Source organism: Somniosus microcephalus, unplaced genomic scaffold (assembly GCF_052327205.1).
Source record: "Somniosus microcephalus isolate GS21.2 unplaced genomic scaffold, FLI_Smic_1.0 unresolved_chr1, whole genome shotgun sequence".
Taxonomy (NCBI): Eukaryota; Metazoa; Chordata; class Chondrichthyes; order Squaliformes; family Somniosidae; genus Somniosus; species Somniosus microcephalus.
In genome coordinates this window covers 125774981-125798437 of record NW_028225179.1, presented here as the reverse complement: position 1 = coordinate 125798437, position 23457 = coordinate 125774981, and positions in this window count along the sequence as shown.

Genomic DNA, 23457 nt, shown 5'->3' with positions numbered 1-23457 from the left:
AACGGGAAGCGCGAGTACTCGTCAATAATGTTGAGGAAGTACGCATTGCGGTCGGAGGAGGGGAGAGGCCCTTTAAAATCAACGCTCAGGCGCTCGAAGGGGCGAGTGGCTTTTATCAGGTGAGCCCTGTCTGGTCTATAAAAGTGCGGTTTGCACTCAGCGCAGACTTGGCAGTTCCTGGTCATGGTCCTGACCTCCTCAATGGAGTAAGGCAGGTTGCGGGCCTTGATAAAATGGAAGAACCTGGTGACCCCCGGGTGGCAGAGGTCATTGTGGAGGGCCCGCAGTCTATCAACCTGCGCGTTGGCGCAGGTGCCACGTGATAGAGCACCTGGGCCTCCTTTTCAACAGAGGAGTGTCTGATTTCGGAGCCTTGGAGGGTTCATGAAAAGAAGGCCACGGGCCTTCCCGCCTGGTTAAGGGTAGCGGCCAGGGCAAAGTCGGACGCATCGCTCTCCACCTGGAAGGGGATGGACTCATCCACCGCGTGCATGGTGGCTTTAGCGATGTCCTCTTTGATACGGTGGAAGGCTAAGCCGGCCTCTGCCACCAGGGGAAAAGAGGTGGACTTGATAAGTGGACGGGCTTTGTCCGCATAATTAGGGACCCACTGGGCGTAGTAGGAGAAAAACCCCAGGCATCTTTTCAGGGCCTTGAGGCAGTGGGGCAGGGGAAGGTCCATAAGAGGACGCATGCGGTCAGGGTCGGGGCCGATGACTCCGTGTTCCACAACACAGCCAAGGATAGCGAAGCGGTTCGTGTGGAATATGCACTTCTCCTTGTTATACGTAAGGTTTAGGAGTTGGGCAGTGCGGAGGAATTTGTCGAGGTTGGCGTCATGGTCCTGCAGGTCATGGCTGCAGATGGTCACATTGTCCAGGTAGGGAAAAGTGGCCTGCAACGCATTTTGGTCGACCATCCGGTCCATCTCCCTTTGGAAAATGGAGACCCTGTTGGTGACGCTGAAGGGGACCCGAAGGAAGTGGTAGAGGCGGCCGTTTGCCTCAAAGGCAGTATACTGGCAGTCCTCATAGCGGATAGGGAGTTGGCGATATGCTGACTTAAGGTCAATAGTGGAGAATACGCGGTATTGCGCGATCTGATTGACCATATCAGATATGCGGGGGAGGGGGTATGCGTCTAGTTGGGTATATCGATTTATTGTTTGGCTGTAGTCAATGACCAGGCGCTGCTTCTCGCCGGTCTTGATGACTACAACCTGGGCTCGCCAGGGGCTTGTGCTAGCTTCGATAATCCCCTCCTTCAGGAGCTGCTCCACCTCAGATTTAATAAAAACTCTGTCACCAGCGCTGTATCGCCTGCTTTTGGTGGCGATTGGTTTACAGTCTGGGGCGAGGTTGGCGAACAACGGGGGGGGGGGTGACTTTAAGCGTGGAGAGGCTGCAAAAGGTGCGCGGCAGGCAATTTGAAAACTGCTGGTTGCAGACTGTGAGTGGGGGAAGGGGTCCACCGTATGCCATCATGACACTCTTAAGGTGGCACTGAAAATCCAACCCCAGTAGAACGGCAGCGCAGAGATCGGGTAGGACAAGCAGTTTAAAGTTTCTGTACTCTGTGCCCCTCACCGAAAGGGTCACCATGCAGTAGCCGCCGACGTCCGCTGAATGGGACTTGGAGGCCATAGAGACCCGGTGGTGCGCTGGCAGGACCGGGAGTAACGCCGCACCGTGTCGGGGTGGATAAAGCTCTCTGTGCTCCCGCAGTCGAAAAGACAGGTCGTGGCACGGCCGTTTACCTTTATGTCCATCATGGACCTGGCTAGTTGGTGAGGTCTAGACTGGTCCAGTGTAACGGAGGCCAGCGTAGGGTCAGGCGCGTCGCTGTAGTCATCAGGTGAGGCGGTGGGTGAGTCGGGGGCCCGTTGCAAAAATGGCGGCCGGAACGGATCACACATGGTCGAGGGCGTCCAAGATGGCGTCCAAGATGGCGGCGCCCATGATCCACACGTGGCTGGAGGCGTCCAAGATAGCATCCAAGGTGGCGGCATCCAAGATGGCGGCCCACTCGGCCCACACGCGGCACTGCTGGAGTTTGGGGTAGGTTTAGCCTTGCAGACGCTGGCGTAGTGCCCTTTCTTCCCACAACCAGAGCAGGTAGCGTTTTTCGCCGGGCAGCGTGCTCTGGGGTGTTTGGCTTGGCCACAGAAGTAACACTTCGGGCCCCGGGACATCGCTGCAGAAGTTGGGCCGTTGGCGGGATGTGGCGGGGGTGGCGCGGTGCCGGGTGGCGGTCCTACCGTGTCCCAGGATGGCGGCGCTCGCGCCATCCACGATGCGGCCATGCGGTCAGGTGAGTAGGCGTCCATATTCCGTTGGGCCACGTCTAGCGAAAGTGCGAGGGCCGTGGCCTTCTTCAGGTCGAGTTTGCCCTGCTCTAACAGTCTCTGCCGGGTGTAGTTGGACCTGAGGCCCGCGACGAAGGCGTCCCGGACAAGTTCCTCCGTGTACACCGCGGCCGACACCTCTTTACATTTGCAGGCCCGGCCGAGCACCTTCAGCGCCCATGGGTATACCTCCATCGATTCCCCGGGTTGCTGTTTGTGGGACCCCAGGAGGTGTCTGGCGTAAACTTCATTTACCGGGCGTGCGTACTGTTCTTTAAGAAGGTCGAGGGCACCCTCATAGGTAGTCGCATCTTGGATGAGCGAATAAGCTTGGTGGTTCACCTTGGAGGTCAGAATTTTTAGTTTGTCGCCATCGTTTTGAACAGAATCGACGGAGGCTTCTAGGAAAAGTTCAAAGCATCGCAGCCAGTGTGCGAACTTGGTAGATGCATCCGCCTCTTGAGGGTCTAGTTCCAGGCGTGCTGGTTTGAGGATTTGCTCCATCGGAAAATTTAGCTAATAAAATTGATGCGCTATCAATTACTGCGAAAGACTGGAAGTTAAGTAAGTAACAAACAGGCTTTTATTAGCTAAAGAACGAAGGCATGCCTCTAGTGGTTGACCGGTCCTGAATGCCTGGGGGACTGCAGAGCAGCCGCCTTTATACCAGGGCATATGGGTGGAGCCAGGGGCGGAGCCAGCTGAGGCATGCACAGACAGGTACAACAATGGGCAAGAGTGAACAACAGTGAAGTGAACAACAGTGGTTTACCATAGGCTACAAACATTGAACTATAACTGATACAAAAGCAAAATACACCGTATGCTGAAAATCTGAAATCAAAACAGAAAATGCTGGAAATACCCAGCAGGTCAGGCAGCATCTGTGGAGAGAGAAACAGAGTTAACGTTTCAAGTCGACGACCCTTCGTCAGAACTGAAAAAAGCTGGAGACGGAACAGGTTTTTAAGCAGGTGTAGGGGCAGGGAAAGGGGGGAGGGGAGGAAAGAACAAAAGGGAAGGTCTGTGATAGGATGGAAGGCAGGAGAGATTAAGAGACAAAAGGGATGATGGTGCGAGGCAAAAGGAGATGGTAAGGGGACAAGTTAAGAAACAAAAGATGACTCTAGATGAAGTGTAAATGGCACTGGCTGAATGATCAATAGCTGCCATGTGAGAGAGGGAAGAAATGGAAAAAAAAGATAGGGGCAGAGGTTATGGTCGGAAAATGTTGAACTCAATGTTGAGTCCAGAAGGTTGTAAAGTGCCTAATCGTCCTAAGTCTTAAATGTAAAGCCCAATATTTTCTGATTAGTGCTTATATTTGATAGACATATTTATTTCATTGAATACTCTGGGTTCCTTTCTCATGGGTTGGAAGCACACTGATCAAGAAAGTTCTCTCATACACATTTCATGAATTCCTCTCTCTCTTTGCCCTTTACACTCTTCCTATCCAACTCTATGTTAGGATAATTGAAGTCCCTCATTATCACTACTCCATATTTCTTGCATCTTTCTGTAATTTGCCTGCAAATTTGCTCCTCTATTTCCTTCCCACTATTTGGTGGTCTATAGTATACACCCTGTAGCGTAATAACTCCTCTATTGTTCCTTAATTCTAACCAAATAGATTCTGTCTTTGACCCCTCAACTACATCATCCCTCCATACCTTGTAGCCAGGAATTTTAAGTTCCCATTCCTCCCCTTCTTTGTGCCAGGTCTCTGTTATTGCCGTTATATCACAGTCCCATATGGCGACTTGTGCCTGCAGCTCACTAACCTTATTTACCATGCTCCATGCATTTCCGCACATGCAGTCCAAACCCATCTTAGACTGCCTCACATTTGCCACCCATCTGATCCCTATTTTTGAACTATTTTTTACTCTAGTGCTATTTGTCTCTCCCAGTCCTCTGTACACCTTGTTTCTCCTCTCTACTGTTTTATCCTGGTGCCCAACTCCCTGCCAAATTAGTTTAAATCCTTCCCAACAGCTCTAGTTAACCTCAACGCAAGGACATTGGTCCCCGCTCTGTTGAGGTGCAACCCATCCACTTGAACAGGTTGCTCTTTCCCCAGTACTGGTCCCAATACCCCAGGAATCTGAAGCCCACCCTCCTGCACCATTTCTCCAGCCATGCATTAACCTGTCTTATCCTACTATTCCTATACTCATTTGTGTGTGGCACTGGGAGTAATCCAGAGATTACTACCTTTGAGGTCCTGTTTTTAACTTCCTCCCTAGCTCCAGAAACTCTGACTGCTGGACCTCAACCCTTTCCTTTCCTATGTTATTGGTTCCCACATGAACCATGACAAGTGGCTGATCCCCTTTGCATCTCAAAATGTTCACACCCTCTCAGTGATGTCCTTCACCCTGGCACCAGGGAGGCAACACACCTGTGTGTCCCCCTGACTATTGAATCCTGTATAACCACTGCATTCCTACACTTCACTGTGCCCCCATTTTTAGCTCCAAGGTGCCATGCACTCCTTTGAGGTGTTGTCACCCTCACCCGTATTCAATACTGAAATCCGATTAGTGAGCACTGCGCTGTCTTCTTCTTCCTACACTGACGGATGGCTACAGACTTACTGTCCTGAGTTCTCAGTGGCTGTAGGGTGATCACCTCTTGGAATGTACCATCCAGAAAATTCTCAGCCTCAAGTATGCAATGAAGTGATTCCAGCCACTTCTCAAAGCTCAGAAACTCTGAGCTCGAGCTTGTGCAGCCAGAAGTATCCTAGAGTTCCCACATGGTGCAGGAATTGCAGGCAACTGGTTTCAGCTGTCCCATCATTCTATTTAGATTCTAGTTATATATATAGGCCTCTTATGTTATGTATACGTTTTATCTTAGTGCCCCTTTAACTCCTATTTATTATTACTTTATTTAATATTTTTGTATATCAGATTCTTATTTAATACAATTTCAGATCCCTTTAGTGTTCATATCCCCTACTTAGTTTATTTTATCATCTTAGACACTTATCCTAAATACTGATCCCAAATACTGATCCTAAATACTGATCATAAATACTTATCAATATTACAAGTAGAGAAAATGAGGTGAAGGCTCGCAGTTGAGGCTTCTCTGCGAAGTGGCATGGGAGAGCTGAAGTAAGAAATGCTGGCTATTACCCTGTTAAAGTGGAGCAAGGGGTTTTAGGGTTATACATGCAAATGCTGTTATGGGAGCTAGGTAACAAAAACGCAAGTTCCCCTTAGATATCCCATGAAACAGAGTGAGTTGTGACGGTTTAGTTGTGACCAGTGTTCCTTTAAGAGGATGTAATGTCTGCTTGTTGTCGGGGTGGACTAGAATGAAAAGGCAGCGTGTCCAGTGTGTTAACTTGCCTGCCCTAGTGAGGTCATTGAAATTCTTGCGGCACTTTCTGCAGTCAATGGCAGAGCCACTTCCCCTTCTGGTGGCATGAGTGACGTTCCTGGCAGGCTTTCAGGCACAGACACCAAGCAGTCTATGTCTCCTCACTTCTCTATCCTCCCAGAGAGCTTGGAGGTCCAAGTCAGAAAAATTCTGGGTGGTTCTTCTCTGCCTATGTGCCATGCCCTGGTGCCACCTTTGGCTACTTCCTCCAGCTGCTCCTGCAGTAGACATTCATGAAAAGTGAACATTCTTGAAAAGTGAGCCAAGCACTGTTCCTTCCTTACCTGGATGACCTCACTGGTATGCTGATAAAGTGTGGAAGCTGATTTGTCTACTTAGATCTACACACTGAATTTCCATGTGCTCCAGCGAGATGCAATTTTGAGAAAAGTAACCAGTTGAATTTTGAAGCCAACTGTACAGGGTTAACGTTTATACTGTTAATTACAAAATGCTGATCCTTGACAAAACTAGTTTTGTTTCTTTGCAAAGGCCTGCTTTTGCAGAAGCTTGGTCTTCCACAAGACTGTGTGTGTATTGTGTGCATTAGACTCAGAACAGAACAGAATCACAGAACAGAATCCCCACAGTGCAGATAGAGGCCATTTCGGCCCATCGAGCCTGCACCGACGCATATCCCACCCGATCCCCGTAACCCCTACACCAACACATATCCCACCCTATCCCCGTAACCCCATGTATTTAATCCCCCTAACACTAAGGGTCAATTTATCATAGCCAATCAACCTAACCCGCACATCTTTGGACTGTGGGAGGAAACCGGAGCACACGGAGGAAACCCACGCAAACATGGGGAGAATGTGCAAACTCCACACAGACAGTCACCCGAGGCCGGATTCGAACCCGGGTCCCTGGCGCTGTGAGGTAACAGTGCTAACCACTATGCCACCGTGCTGCCCCTCACTAACTGCATTACACTTCATTCCTCACTAACTATATTAGACTTCATTCCTCACTAACTGTATTAGACTTCATTCCTCACTAACTGTATTAGACTTCATTCTTCACTAACTGTATTAGACTTCATTCCTCACTCACTGTATTAGATTTCATTCCTCACTAACTGTATCAGACTTCATTCCTCACTAACTGTATTAGACTTCATTCCTCACTAACTGTATTAGACTTCATTCCTCACTAACTGTACTAGACTTCATTCCTCACTAACTGTATTAGACTTCATACCTCACTAACTGTATTAGACTTCATTCCTCACTAACTGTATTAGACTTCATTCTTCACTAACTGTATTAGACTTCATTCCTCACTCACTGTATTAGATTTCATTCCTCACTAACTGTATCAGACTTCATTCCTCACTAACTGTATTAGACTTCATTCCTCACTAACTGTACTAGACTTCATTCCTCACTAACTATATTAGACTTCATTCCTCACTAACTGTATTAGACTTCATTCCTCACTAACTGTATTAGACTTCATTCCTCACTAACTGTATTAGACTTCATTCCTCACTAACTGTATTAGACTTCATACCTCACTAACTGTATTAGACTTCATTCCTCACTAACTGTATTAGACTTCATTCCTCATTAACTGTATTAGACTTCATTCCTCACTAACTGTATTAGACTTCATTCCTCACTAACTGTATTAGGCTTCATTTCTCACTAACTGTATTAGACTTCATTCCTCACTAACTGTATTAGACTTCATTCCTCACCAACTGTATTAGACTTCATTCCTCGCTAACTGTATTAGACTTCATTCCTCACTAACTGTATTAGACTTCATTCCTCGCTAACTGAATTAGACTTCTTTCCTCTCTAACTGTATTAGACTTCATTCCTCACTAACTGTATTAGACTTCATTCCTCACTAACTGTATCAGACTTCATACATCACTTATTGTATTAGACTTCATCCCTCACTAACTGTATTAGACTTATGTGGTGATTATTCTTGTTTTATAAGAAGCACTGTAATTGGTTGCCTGTTTTCCTGCCTTGAGATATATGCTGTAAACTTATTGGTTAGTTGATTCCATGTGACCTGTGGTGGCCATCTTAAATTCAGTTCTCTACAGTTTGGTTGAGACTGGGTGCTCAACATGTACTTGCTGGTTTTTTAAGGTTAATAAAGCCTAGCTTTTGAAAGGCAATCTACTCTTTATTTCAATTTATTAACCTTAATTGTTAAATCCCTCAGTCTTTCTTTCGGAGGAACCAAGCCACCTTTGTCTATTTGTGGATTAACTTCTTTATTCATTTCTCCATTATCACTTTTTTCCAATTTGATGCCGGACTGTAAGCCAATTGCTAACAAGTCAAGAAGGTATAGCAGTCAGGATAAAGAATTTATTAATTCTGAAGTTCAACGTCTTTTATCGGAAGGAATCATTGAACCTAGTTTTTCGCCCTGGCGGGCACAGGTAGTTGTCACCACTAATGAGAGACATAAGAAGCAAATGGTGATAGACTACTCTCAAACTATTAACAGGTATACTCTGTTAGATGCGTACCCCCTGCGTAAGATTGATGAGCTTATCAATAAAGTATCTCAATATAAGGTTTTTAGCACTATTGACTTAAAGAGTGCTTATCATCAGATTCCTATCGCTAAGAGGGACAAACCATATACGGCCTTTGAAGCTGGCGGAAAGCTGTACCAGTTTTGCCGAGTGCCATTCGGTGTTACTAACGGTGTCGCCTGTTTTCAACGGGCAATGGATGCTTTTATAAGTGATAACTCTCTCTCTGACACCTTCTCATATTTAGATGACATCAAGGTGTGTGGCAAATCAAGGGTGGAGCACGATTTTAATCTAGAAAGATTCCTTCAAGTTGCGGAAAAAGTTGGTTTAACTTTCAATAAAGAGAAGTGTATCTTTTCGACCACCGAGGTAAATTTACTGGGGTATATTATCTCGGGAAACAAGATTAAACCAGATCCAGAATGGTTGCGACCACTGATTGATTTACCTTGCCCTACTAATTATAAGGCCTTGCAACGAGTTGTTGGACTGTTTTCTTATTATTCTAATTGGATTGCAAACTTCTCGCAGAAGATCCGGCCCCTTATTCGGGTTACGACATATCCTCTATCATGGGAGGCCAGGATGTGTTTTGATAATCTTAAAAAGGATATCCTTGGAGCAGTTGTGCATTCTATTGATGAGCAGGTTCCCTTTGTGATTGAGACGGACGCTTCCGATTTTGCAATTGGGTCTACCCTGAACCAAAATGGAAGACCTGTGGCCTTTTTCTCACGTACTCTGAGCAATAGTGAGCAGAGACACTCATCAATAGAGAAAGAGGCGTACGCAATAGTAGAAGCACTGCGTAAATGGAGACATTATTTATCTGGGCGACATTTTACGTTAGTAACTGACCAAAAATCTGTGTCCTTCATGTTTGATGTCAAACATTTCGGAAAGATTAAGAATGATAAAATAATGAGGTGGAGGATCGAGTTGGCATGCTACCATTTCGATATAGTCTATCGTCCGGGGAAGGATAATGTTGCCGCTGATGCGCTGTCGAGGGCTTATTGTTCTGTGCTTCACGGAGATACGCTTATTAATCTTCATAATGCTTTGTGCCATCCTGGTGTTACGAGGATGATACACTTTGTACGCAGTAAGAATTTGCCCTTTTCAGTTGAAGACGTCAAGCGGATGAATTCGTCATGCTCTGTCTGCGCCCGGTGTAAACCGAATTTCTTTAAGCCTCAACGAGCTCATCTTATAAAGGCTACTTCTCCCTTTGAACGCCTGAGCGTTGATTTTAAGGGGCCTCTTCCTTCAATGACTCAGAATCGATATATATTTACTGTTGTGGATGAGTTTTCAAGGTTCCCTTTTGCTTTTCCTTGTGCAGATGTATCAGCTGCTACAGTTATTAAATGTCTGGCTCAACTTTTTGTCATCTTTGGGATGCCTGCGTATATCCATTCGGATCAGGGAAGTTCTTTTATGTCTTCCCAGTTGAAGGAATACCTCCAGAGTCGGGGAATTTCTACAAGCAGAACTACCCCGTATAATCCCCAGGGTAATGGACAGTGCGAACGATACAATGGGGTGATCTGGAAGGCAGTTATGTTGGCTTTGACATCCCGGAACCTTAAGAATACACAGTGGGAAATGGTACTGCCTGATGCCCTGCATTCCATTAGATCATTGCTTTCAACGGCTACTAATGTGACCCCCCATGAAAGGCTCTTCAACTATCCACAGAGATCCACTACGGGATATTCGGTACCTTCATGGCTCACTATGCAGGGACCTGTGCTGCTCCGACGCCATGTTAGACTGTCAAAGTATGATCCTTTAGTGGAGGGGGTGGAGCTATTGGAGGCAAATTCCCAATATGCTCACATTCGATTCCAAGATGGGAAAGAAAGTACAGTTTCAGTTAAAGACTTAGCTCCTTGTGGTGGCCAGCCCTCTCCTGAGGACATTAACAATATCCATAATTCAGATAATGTTGATGTCGTCACAGATACTACGAACATTTCCAATCCTATTGCAGACACTTACAATTCTCTTAGTCTGCCCCCGATGGATGTTCATGACCCTCCCAGTCTACCTTCTAATGGGACTTCCAATCCGGAAACCGTTGATAATCGGGATATTGATAGCCTCCCTGCAGAAGATATTTCTGTGTCTCCTGGTGTGGGAGGGCAAGGAACTCCACCAAGGCTAAGAAGGTCGACACGAACAAGATATCCGGTCGACCGATTAAAAATGGACTTTTAAAATAATTAATAATTTAATAGTAAAATTTTAAAATTGTTGAAGGCATTATACATGTATTGCTCTAGTCATAAATAACTAATTGTAAACTGTAAAGGTTCCTAGGTTGAAGTATATTTTAAAAGGAGGGGTGAATGTGGTGATTATTCTTGTTTTATAAGAAGCATTGTAATTGGTTGCCTGTTTTCCTGCCTTGAGATATATGCTGTAAACTTATTGGTTAGTTGATTCCATGTGACCTGTGGTGGCCATCTTAAATTCAGTTTTCTACAGTTTGGTTGAGACTGGGTGCTCAACATGTACTTGCTGGTATTTTAAGGTTAATAAAGCCTAGCTTTTGAAAGGCAATCTACTCTTTATTTCAATTTCATTCCTCACTAACTGTATTAGCCGTCATTCCTCACTAACTGTATTAGACTTCATTCCTCACTAACTGTATTAGACTTCATTCCTCACTAACTGTATTAGACTTTATTCCTCGCTAATTGTATTAGACTTCCTTTCTCGCTAACTGTATTAGACTTCATTCCTCACTAACTGTATTAGGTTTCATTCCTCACTAACTGTATTAGACTTCATTCCTCACTAACTGTATTAGACTTCATTCCTCACTAACTGTATTAGACTTCATTCCTCACTAACTGTATTAGACTTCATTCCTCACTAACTGTATTAGAATTCATTCCTCTCTAAATGTATTAGATTTCATTCCTCACTAACTGTATTTGACTTCATTCCTCACTCACTGTATTAGACTTCATTCCTCACTAACTGTATTAGACTTCATTCCTCACTAACTGTATTAGACTTCATTCCTCACTAACTGTATTAGAATTCATTCCTCTCTAAATGTATTAGATTTCATTCCTCACTAACTGTATTAGACTTCATTCCTCACTCACTGTATTAGACTTCATTCCTCACTCACTGTATTAGACTTCATTCCTCACTAACTGTATTAGACTTCATTCCTCACTAACTGTATTAGACTTCATTCCTCACTCACTGTATTAGACTTCATTCCTCACTCACTGTATTAGACTTCATTCCTCACTAACTGTATTAGACTTCATTCCTCACTAACTGTATTAGACTTCATTCCTCACTAACTATATTAGACTTGATTCCTCACTAACTGTATTAGACTTCATTTCTCACCAACTGTATTAGACTTCATGATAGCAAAATACTGCAGATGCTGGAAATCCGAAATAACAACAGAAAATGCTGGAAAAACTCAGCAGGCCAGGCAACATCCATGGAGAGAGAAATTATAGTCGACATTTCGGGTGAACCATTTTTCAAAACTGGAAAGGAAGTTAAATAGGTCGAAGGCAGGGCTGCGATAGAACAAAAGAAGTAAAAGAGACATTAAGAGGTATTCAAAACCAGACCAGCTGGTAATAGGACAGTGGAGACAAAAGACGCGTCAGATTAGGTGTGAAGTGTACTGGCAGGATGAGAGACAGCTGCCATGTGGGAGAGAGAAAATAAAGGAAAGGGGGGGGAAGGTGAAACCCAAAGCAAAGGGGTGGGAAAAAAAATAAGTAAAAATGTAATAGGGGCCAAGGTTATGATCTGAAATTGTTGAACTCGATATTGAGTCCGGAAGGCTGCAAAGTGCGTAATCGGAAGATGAGGTGCTGTTCCTCGAGTTTACGTTGAGCTTCCATGGAACAATGCAAGCAGCCAAGGACGGTGAGGTCCAAGTGGGAATGGAGCGGTGAATTAAAATGACAGGCGACCGGAAGCTCGGGGTCACCCTTACTGACTGAATGGAGGTGTTCCGCAAAGCGGTCACCCAATCTGCGTTTGGTCTCCCCAATGTAGAGGAGACCGCATCGTGAGCAGCGAATACAGTATACTAGATTGCAAGAAGTACAAGTAAATCGCTGTTTCACCTGGAAGTGGTGTTTGGGGCCCTGGACAGTGGGAAGGGGGGAGTTATAGGGGCAGGTGTTACATCTCCTGCACTTGCACGGGAAGGTGCCAGGCGAAGGGGAAGGGCTGTTGGGGGTGATAGAGGAGTGGACTAGGGTGTCTCGGAGGGAGCGGTCCCTATGGAATGCTGAAAGGGGAGGGGAGGGGAAGATGCGTTTGGTGGTGGGATCACTTTGGAGGTAGCGGAAATGGCGGAGGATGATCCGTTGAATGTGGAGGCTAGTGGGGTGAAAGGTGAGGACAAGGGGAACCCTATCGTGGTTCCAGGAGGGAGGGGCAGGGGTGAGGGCAGAAGTGCGGGAGATAGAACGGACATGGTCAAGGGCCGTGTCAACCACGGTAGAGGGGAATCCTCGGTTGAGGAAAAAGGAAGACATGTCGGAAGCACTGGTGTGGAAGGTAGCATCGTCGGAGCAGATACGGCGGAGACAGAGAAACTGGGAGAATGGAATAGAGTCCTTACAAGAGGCGGGGTGGGAGGAAGTGTATTCCAGGTAGCTGTGGGAGTCAGTGGGCTTGTAGTGAATATTGGTCGATAATCTATCCCCAGAGATGGAGACGGAGAAGTCGAGGAAGGGAAGGGAAGAGTCAGAGATGGACCATGTGAAGGTGAGGGAAGGGTGGAAATTGGAGGCAAAGTGAATGAAATTGTCTAGTTCAGGGCGAGAGTAGGAAACGGCACCGATACAGTCATCAATGTATCGGAAAAAGAGGTGAGGGAGGGGACCTGAGTAGGAGTGGAACAAAGAGTGTTCCACGTATCCCACAAAAAGGCAGGCATAGCTAGGACCCATGAGGGTACCCATAGCAACACCTTTGATTTGGAGGAAATGAGTGGAGTTAAAGGAGAAGTTGTTCAATGTGAGAACAAGTTCAGCCAGGCGGAGGAGGGTGGTGGTGGATGGGGACTGGTCGGGCCTCTGTTCAAGGAAGAAGCGGAGCGCCCTCAGGCCATCCTGGTGGGGGATGGAGGTGTAGAGGGATTGTACGTCCATGGTGAAAAGGAAGCAGTTGGGGCCAGGAAACTGGAAACTGTTAAAGTGGCGGAGGGCGTCCGAAGAGTCGCGGATGTAGGTGGGAAGAGACTGGACAAGGGGAGAAAAGATAGAGTCGAGATAGGAAGAGATAAGTTCCGTGGGGCAAGAACAGGCTGAAACGATGGGACTACCAGGGCAGTCCTGTTTGTGGATCTTGGGAAGGAGGTAGAAGCGGGCTGTGCGGGGTTGGGGAATTATGAGGTTGGTGGCCATGGGGGGAAGATCTCCAGAGGAGATGAGGTCAGTGACAATCTTGGAAACAGTGGTTTGATGTTCGGTAGTGGGGTCATGCTCCAGGTGGAGTTAGAAGGAGGTGTCGGAGAGTTGGCGTTCAGCTTCCGCTAGGTAGAGGTCAGATCGCCAAACAACAACAGCACCACCCTTGTCAGCGGGTTTAATGACAATGTCAGGGTTGGATCTCAGAGAATGGCGTGCTGCAAGTTCAGAGGGAGGTAGGTTGGAGTGAGTGAGGGGAGCAGAGAAATGGAGACGGCCGATGTCACGGCGGCAGTTAGCGATGAAAAGATCTAGAGAGGGTAAGAGGCCAGGGGGAGGGGTCCAGGTAGAACGGGAATTCTGCAAGCGGGAGAAAGGGTCAGTCATGCAGGGGGGAGACTCCTGGCCAGAGAAGTGGGCACGGGGACAAAGGCGGCGGAAAAAGAGCTCAACATCGTGCCGAGCTCGAAATTCATTGAGGTGGGGGCGTAAGGGGATGAAACTCAGGCCTTTGCTGAGGACTGATCGTTCGGGGTCAGAGAGTGGAAGGTCGGAGGGGATAGTGAAAACGCGGCAGGGGGTGAGATTGGGAGAAAGGGGGTCAGAGGAAAGTGAAGGGGAAGAAGGTTCCAGAGGGGCGCTGGTGTCCAAGAGTTGATGAAGCTTGCGATCCTTGACATCGGAAAGGAAGAAGAAACGTTTTTTGTTGAAGCGTCGGATGAGTCGAAGGATGAAATGGAACTGTGGGCCTGGACAGCTTTGAGATAGAGTGCGCCGGTGTTCATGAAGAGAGAGGTAGAGAGTGTTCATGTGACGCCGCATGGCGTTGAGTGTGGATCTCAGGATGCGGCGAGAGCAGTAGTTCGAGGAACGATGAATATCTTGGAGATATTTGTAATCCTGGGTGAATCCGAAACACGAAGGGTGGAAGGTTAGTTGGAATCCACGTGGAATAACTCGGAACTGGAGAGAGTTGCTGAGGAAAATGATGTGGCTGTGAAACCGAGTCTTGGCAGATACCTGATCAAATACGAGAAGGGAAACTGAAAGTAATGAAGATGAATATGGTATTATACTTCATTCCTCACTAACTGTATTAGACTTCATTCCTCACTAACTGTATTAGACTTCATTCCTCACTAACTGTATTAGACTTCATTCCTCACTAACTGTATTAGACTTCATTCCTCACTAACTGTATTAGACTTCATTCCTCACTAACTGTATTAGACTTCATTCCACAATAACTGTATTAGACTTAATTCCTCCCAAACTGTATTAGACTTCATTCCACAATAACTGTATTAGACTTCATTCCTCGCTAAATTTATTAGACTTCATTCCTCACTAACTGTATTAGACTTCATTCCTCACTAACTGTATTAGACTTCATTCCTCACTAACTGTATTAGACTTCATTCCTCACTAATTTTATTAGACTTCATTCCTCATTAACTGTATTAGACTTCATTCCTCACTCACTGTATTAGACTTCATTCCTCACTAACTGTATTAGACTTCATTCCTCACTAACTATTAGACTTCATCTCTCACTAACTGTATTAGACTTCATTCCTCACTAACTATTAGACTTCATCTCTCACTAATTGTATTAGACTTCATTCCTCACTAACTGTATTAGACTTCATTCCTCACTAACTGTATTAGACTTCATTCCTCATTAACTGTATTAGACTTCATTCCTCACTCACTGTATTAGACTTCATTCCTCACTAACTGTATTAGACTTCATTCCTCACTAACTATTAGACTTCATCTCTCACGAACTGTATTAGACTTCATTCCTCACTAACTATTAGACTTCATCTCTCAGTAATTGTATTAGACTTCATTCCTCACTAACTGTATTAGACTTCATTCCTCACTAACTGTATTAGACTTCATTCCACAATAACTGTATTAGACTTAATTCCTCCCTAACTGTATTAGACTTCATTCCACAATAACTGTATTAGACTTCATTCCTCGCTAAATTTATTAGACTTCATTCCTCACTAACTGTATTAGACTTCATTCCTCACTAACTGTATTAGACTTCATTCCTCACTAACTGTATTAGACTTCACTCCTCACTAATTTTATTAGACTTCATTTCTCGCTAAATTTATTAGAGTTCATTCCTCACTAACTGTATTAGACTTCATTCCTCACTAACTGTATTAGACTTCATTCCTCACTAACTGTATTAGACTTCATTCCTCACTAACTGTATTAGACTTCATTCCTCACTAACTGTATTAGACTTCATTCCTCACTAACTGTATTAGACTTCATTCCTCACTAACTGTATTAGACTTCATTCCACAATAACTGTATTAGACTTAATTCCTCCCAAACTGTATTAGACTTCATTCCACAATAACTGTATTAGACTTCATTCCTCGCTAAATTTATTAGACTTCATTCCTCACTAACTGTATTAGACTTCATTCCTCACTAACTGTATTAGACTTCATTCCTCACTAACTGTATTAGACTTCATTCCTCACTAATTTTATTAGACTTCATTCCTCATTAACTGTATTAGACTTCATTCCTCACTCACTGTATTAGACTTCATTCCTCACTAACTGTATTAGACTTCATTCCTCACTAACTATTAGACTTCATCTCTCACTAACTGTATTAGACTTCATTCCTCACTAACTATTAGACTTCATCTCTCACTAATTGTATTAGACTTCATTCCTCACTAACTGTATTAGACTTCATTCCTCACTAACTGTATTAGACTTCATTCCTCATTAACTGTATTAGACTTCATTCCTCACTCACTGTATTAGACTTCATTCCTCACTAACTGTATTAGACTTCATTCCTCACTAACTATTAGACTTCATCTCTCACGAACTGTATTAGACTTCATTCCTCACTAACTATTAGACTTCATCTCTCAGTAATTGTATTAGACTTCATTCCTCACTAACTGTATTAGACTTCATTCCTCACTAACTGTATTAGACTTCATTCCACAATAACTGTATTAGACTTAATTCCTCCCTAACTGTATTAGACTTCATTCCACAATAACTGTATTAGACTTCATTCCTCGCTAAATTTATTAGACTTCATTCCTCACTAACTGTATTAGACTTCATTCCTCACTAACTGTATTAGACTTCATTCCTCACTAACTGTATTAGACTTCACTCCTCACTAATTTTATTAGACTTCATTTCTCGCTAAATTTATTATAGTTCATTCCTCACTAACTGTATTAGACTTCATTCCTCACTAACTGTATTAGACTTCATTCCTCACTAACTGTATTAGACTTCATTCCTCACTAACTGTATTAGACTTCATTCCTCACTAACTATTAGACTTCATCTCTCACTAACTGTATTAGACTTCATTCCTCACTAACTGTATTAGACTTCATTCCTCACTAATTGTATTAGACTTCATTCCTCACTAACTGTATTAGACTTCATTCCTCACTAATTTTATTAGACTTCATTTCTCGCTAAATTTATTAGAGTTCATTCCTCACTAACTGTATTAGACTTCATTCCTCACTAACAGTATTAGACTTCATTCCTCACTAACTGTATTAGACTTCATTCCTCACGAACTGTATTAGACTTCATTCCTCACTAACTGTATTAGACTTCATTACTCACTAACTGTATTAGACTTCATTCCTCACTAACTGTATTAGACTTCATTCCTCATTAACTGTATTAGACTTCATTTCTCACTAATTGTATTAGACTTCATTCCTCACTAACTATTACACTTCATTCCTCACTAACTGTATTAGACTTCATTCCTCACTAATTGTATTAGACTTCATTCCTCACTAATTGTATTAGACTTCATTCCTCATTAACTGTATTAGACTTCATTCCTCACTAATTGTATTAGACTTCATTCCTCACTAATTGTATTAGACTTCATTCCTCATTAACTGTATTAGACTTCATTCCTCACTAACTGTATTAGACTTCATTCCTCATTAACTGTATTAGACTTCATTACTCACGAACTGTATTAGACTTCATTCCTCACTAACTGCTTTAGACATCATTCCTCACTAACTGTATTAGACTTCATTACTCACTAACTGTATTAGACTTCATTCCTCACTAACTGTATTAGGCTTCATTTCTCACTAACTGTATTAGACTTCTTTCCTCACTAACTGTATTAGACTTCATTCCTCACTAACTGTATTAGGCTTCATTTCTCACTCAATGTATTAGACTTCATTCCTCACTAATTGTATTAGACTTCATTGTTCACTAATTGTATTAGACTTCATTCCTCACTAACTGTATCAGGCTTCATTTCTCACTAACTGTATTAGACATCATTCCTCAATAACTGTATTAGACTTCATTCCACACTAACTGTATTAGACTTCATTCCTCACTAACTGTACTAGGCTTCATTTCTCACTAACTGTATTAGACTTCATTCCTCACTAATTGTATTAGACTTCATTCCTCACTAACTGTATTAGACTTCATTCCTCACTAACTGTATTAGACTTCATTCCTCTCTAACTATTAGACTTCATTCCTCACTTACTGTATTAGACTTCATTCCTCACTAACTGTATTAGACTTCATTCCTCTCTAACTATTAGACTTCATTCCTCACTAACTGTATTAGACTTCATTCCTCACTAACTGTATTAGACTTCATTCCTCACTAACTATTAGACCTAATCTCTCACTAATTGTATTAGACTTCATTCCTCACTAATTGTATTAGACTTCATTCCTCACTAACTGTATTAGTCTTCATTCCTCGCTAACTTTATTAGACTTCATTCCTCACTAACTGTATTAGACTTCATCCCTCACTAATTGTATTAGACTTCATCCCTCACTAATTGTATTACACTTCATTCATCACTATTAGACTTCATCCCTCACTAGCTGTATTTCACTTCATTCCTCACTAACTGTATTAGACTTCATTCCTCATTAACTGTATTAGACTTCATCCCTCACTAATTGTATTAGAATTCATTCCTCACTAACTGTATTAGACTTCATTCCTCACTAACTGTATTAGACTTCATTCCTCAATAATTGTATTAGACTTCATTCCTCACTAATTGTATTCGACTTCATTCCTCACTAACTGTATTAGACTTCATTCCTCACTAACTGTATTAGACTTCATTCCTCATTAACTGTATTAGACTTCATTACTCACGAACTGTATTAGACTTCATTCCTCACTAACTGCTTTAGACATCATTCCTCACTAACTGTATTAGACTTCATTCCTCACTAACTGTATTAGACTTCATTCCTCACTAACTGTATTAGGCTTCATTTCTCACTAACTGTATTAGACTTCTTTCCTCACTAACTGTATTAGACTTCATTCCTCACTAACTGTATTAGGCTTCATTTCTCACTCAATGTATTAGACTTCATTCCTCAATAACTGTATTAGACTTCATTCCACACTAACTGTATTAGACTTCGTTCCTCATTAACTGTATTAGACTTCATTCCTCAATCACTGTATTATACTTCATTACTCACTAACTGTATTAGACTTCATTCCTCACTAACTGTATTAGACTTCATTCCTCACTAACTGTATTGGACTTCACTACTCACTAACTGTATTAGACTTTATTCCTCACTAACTCTATTAGACTTCATTCCTCATTAACTGTATTAGACTTCATTCCTCACTCACTGTATTAGACTTCATTCCTCACTAACTGTATTAGACTTCATTCCTCACTAACTATTAGACTTCATCTCTCATTAACTGTATTAGACTTCATTCCTCACTAACTATTAGACTTCATCTCTCACTAATTGTATTAGACTTCATTCCTCACTAACTGTATTAGACTTCATTCCTCACTAACTGTATTAGACTTCATTCCACAATAACTGTATTAGACTTAATTCCTCCCTAACTGTATTAGACTTCATTCCACAATAACTGTATTAGACTTCATTCCTCGCTAAATTTATTAGACTTCATTCCTCACTAACTGTATTAGACTTCATTCCTCACTAACTGTATTAGACTTCATTCCTCACTAACTGTATTAGACTTCATTCCTCACTAATTTTATTAGACTTCATTCCTCACTAACTGTATTAGACTTCATTCCTCACTAACTGTATTAGACTTCATTCCTCACTAACTGTATTAGACTTCATTCCTCACTAACTATTAGACTTCATCTCTCACGAACTGTATTAGACTTCATTCCTCACTAACTATTAGACTTCATCTCTCACTAATTGTATTAGACTTCATTCCTCACTAACTGTATTAGACTTCATTCCTCACTAACTGTATTAGACTTCATTCCACAATAACTGTATTAGACTTAATTCCTCCCTATTGTATTAGACTTCATTCCACAATAACTGTATTAGACTTCATTCCTCGCTAAATTTATTAGACTTCATTCCTCACTAACTGTATTAGACTTCATTCCTCACTAACTGTATTAGACTTCATTCCTCACTAACTGTATTAGACTTCATTCCTCACTAATTTTATTAGACTTCATTTCTCGCTAAATTTATTAGAGTTCATTCCTCACTAACTGTATTAGACTTCATTCCTCACTAACTGTATTAGACTTCATTCCTCACTAACTGTATTAGACTTCATTCCTCACTAACTATTAGACTTCATCTCTCACTAACTGTATTAGACTTGATTCCTCACTAACTATTAGACTTCATCTCTCACTAATTGTATTAGACTTCATTCCTCACTAACTGTATTAGACTTCATTCCTCACTAACTGTATTAGACTTCATTCCACAATAACTGTATTAGACTTAATTCCTCCCTAACTGTATTAGACTTCATTCCACAATAACTGTATTAGACTTCATTCCTCGCTAAATTTATTAGACTTCATTCCTCACTAACTGTATTAGACTTCATTCCTCACTAACTGTATTAGACTTCATTCCTCACTAACTGTATTAGACTTCATTCCTCACTAATTTTATTAGACTTCATTTCTCGCTAAATTTATTAGAGTTCATTCCTCACTAACTGTATTAGACTTCATTCCTCACTAACAGTATTAGACTTCATTCCTCACTAACTGTATTAGACTTCATTCCTCACGAACTGTATTAGACTTCATTCCTCACTAACTGTATTAGACTTCATTACTCACTAACTGTATTAGACTTCATTCCTCACTAACTGTATTAGACTTCATTCCTCATTAACTGTATTAGACTTCATTTCTCACTAATTGTATTAGACTTCATTCCTCACTAACTATTACACTACATTCCTCACTAACTGTATTAGACTTCTTTCCTCACTAATTGTATTAGACTTCATTCCTCACTAATTGTATTAGACTTCATTCCTCATTAACTGTATTAGACTTCATTCCTCACTAATTGTATTAGACTTCATTCCTCACTAATTGTATTAGACTTCATTCCTCATTAACTGTATTAGACTTCATTCCTCACTAACTGTATTAGACTTCATTCCTCATTAACTGTATTAGACTTCATTACTCACGAACTGTATTAGACTTCATTCCTCACTAACTGCTTTAGACATCATTCCTCACTAACTGTATTAGACTTCATTCCTCACTAACTGTATTAGACTTCATTCCTCACTAACTGTATTAGGCTTCATTTCTCACTAACTGTATTAGACTTCTTTCCTCACTAACTGTATTAGACTTCATTCCTCACTAACTGTATTAGGCTTCATTTCTCACTCAATGTATTAGACTTCATTCCTCACTAATTGTATTAGACTTCATTGTTCACTAATTGTATTAGACTTCATTCCTCACTAACTGTATCAGGCTTCATTTCTCACTAACTGTATTAGACATCATTCCTCAATAACTGTATTAGACTTCATTCCACACTAACTGTATTAGACTTCATTCCTCACTAACTGTACTAGGCTTCAATTCTCACTAACTGTATTAGACTTCATTCCTCACTAATTGTATTAGACTTCATTCCTCACTAACTGTATTAGACTTCATTCCTCACTAACTGTATTAGACTTCATTCCTCTCTAACTATTAGACTTCATTCCTCACTTACTGTATTAGACTTCATTCCTCACTAACTGTATTAGACTTCATTCCTCTCTAACTATTAGACTTCATTCCTCACTAACTGTATTAGACTTCATTCCTCACTAACTGTATTAGACTTCACTCCTCACTAACTATTAGACCTAATCTCTCACTAATTGTATTGGACTTCATTCCTCACTAATTGTATTAGACTTCATTCCTCACTAACTGTATTAGTCTTCATTCCTCGCTAACTTTATTAGACTTCATTCCTCACTAACTGTATTAGACTTCATCCCTCACTAATTGTATTAGACTTCATCCCTCACTAATTGTATTACACTTCATTCATCACTATTAGACTTCATCCCTCACTAGCTGTATTTCACTTCATTCCTCACTAACTGTATTAGACTTCATTCCTCATTAACTGTATTAGACTTCATCCCTCACTAATTGTATTAGAATTCATTCCTCACTAACTGTATTAGACTTCATCCCTCACTAACTGTATTAGACTTCATTCCTCACTAGCTGTATTAGACTTCATTCCTCACTAACTGTATTAGACTTCATTCCTCACTAATTGTATTAGACTTCATTCCTCACTAATTGTATTCGACTTCATTCCTCACTAACTGTATTAGACTTCATTCCTCACTAACTGTATTAGACTTCATTCCTCATTAACTGTATTAGACTTCATTACTCACGAACTGTATTAGACTTCTTTCCTCACTAACTGCTTTAGACATCATTCCTCACTAACTGTATTAGACTTCATTCCTCACTAACTGTATTAGACTTCATTCCTCACTAACTGTATTAGGCTTCATTTCTCACTAACTGTATTAGACTTCTTTCCTCACTAACTGTATTAGACTTCATTCCTCACTAACTGTATTAGGCTTCATTTCTCACTCAATGTATTAGACTTCATTCCTCAATAACTGTATTAGACTTCATTACTCACTAACTGTATTAGACTTCATTCCTCACTAACTGTATTAGACTTCATTCCTCACTAACTGTATTGGACTTCACTACTCACTAACTGTATTAGACTTTATTCCTCACTAACTCTATTAGACTTCATTCCTCATTAACTGTATTAGACTTCATTCCTCACTCACTGTATTAGACTTCATTCCTCACTAACTGTATTAGACTTCATTCCTCACTAACTATTAGACTTCATCTCTCACTAACTGTATTAGACTTCATTCCTCACTAACTATTAGACTTCATCTCTCACTAATTGTATTAGACTTCATTCCTCACTAACTGTATTAGACTTCATTCCTCACTAACTGTATTAGACTTCATTCCACAATAACTGTATTAGACTTAATTCCTCCCTAACTGTATTAGACTTCATTCCACAATAACTGTATTAGACTTCATTCCTCGCTAAATTTATTAGACTTCATTCCTCACTAACTGTATTAGACTTCATTCCTCACTAACTGTATTAGACTTCATTCCTCACTAACTGTATTAGACTTCATTCCTCACTAATTTTATTAGACTTCATTCCTCGCTAAATTTATTAGAGTTCATTCCTCACTAACTGTATTAGACTTCATTCCTCACTAACTGTATTAGACTTCATTCCTCACTAACTGTATTAGACTTCATTCCTCACTAACTGTATTAGACTTCATTCCTCACTAACTGTATTAGACATCATTCCTCAATAACTGTATTAGACTTCATTCCACACTAACTGTATTAGACTTCATTCCTCACTAAC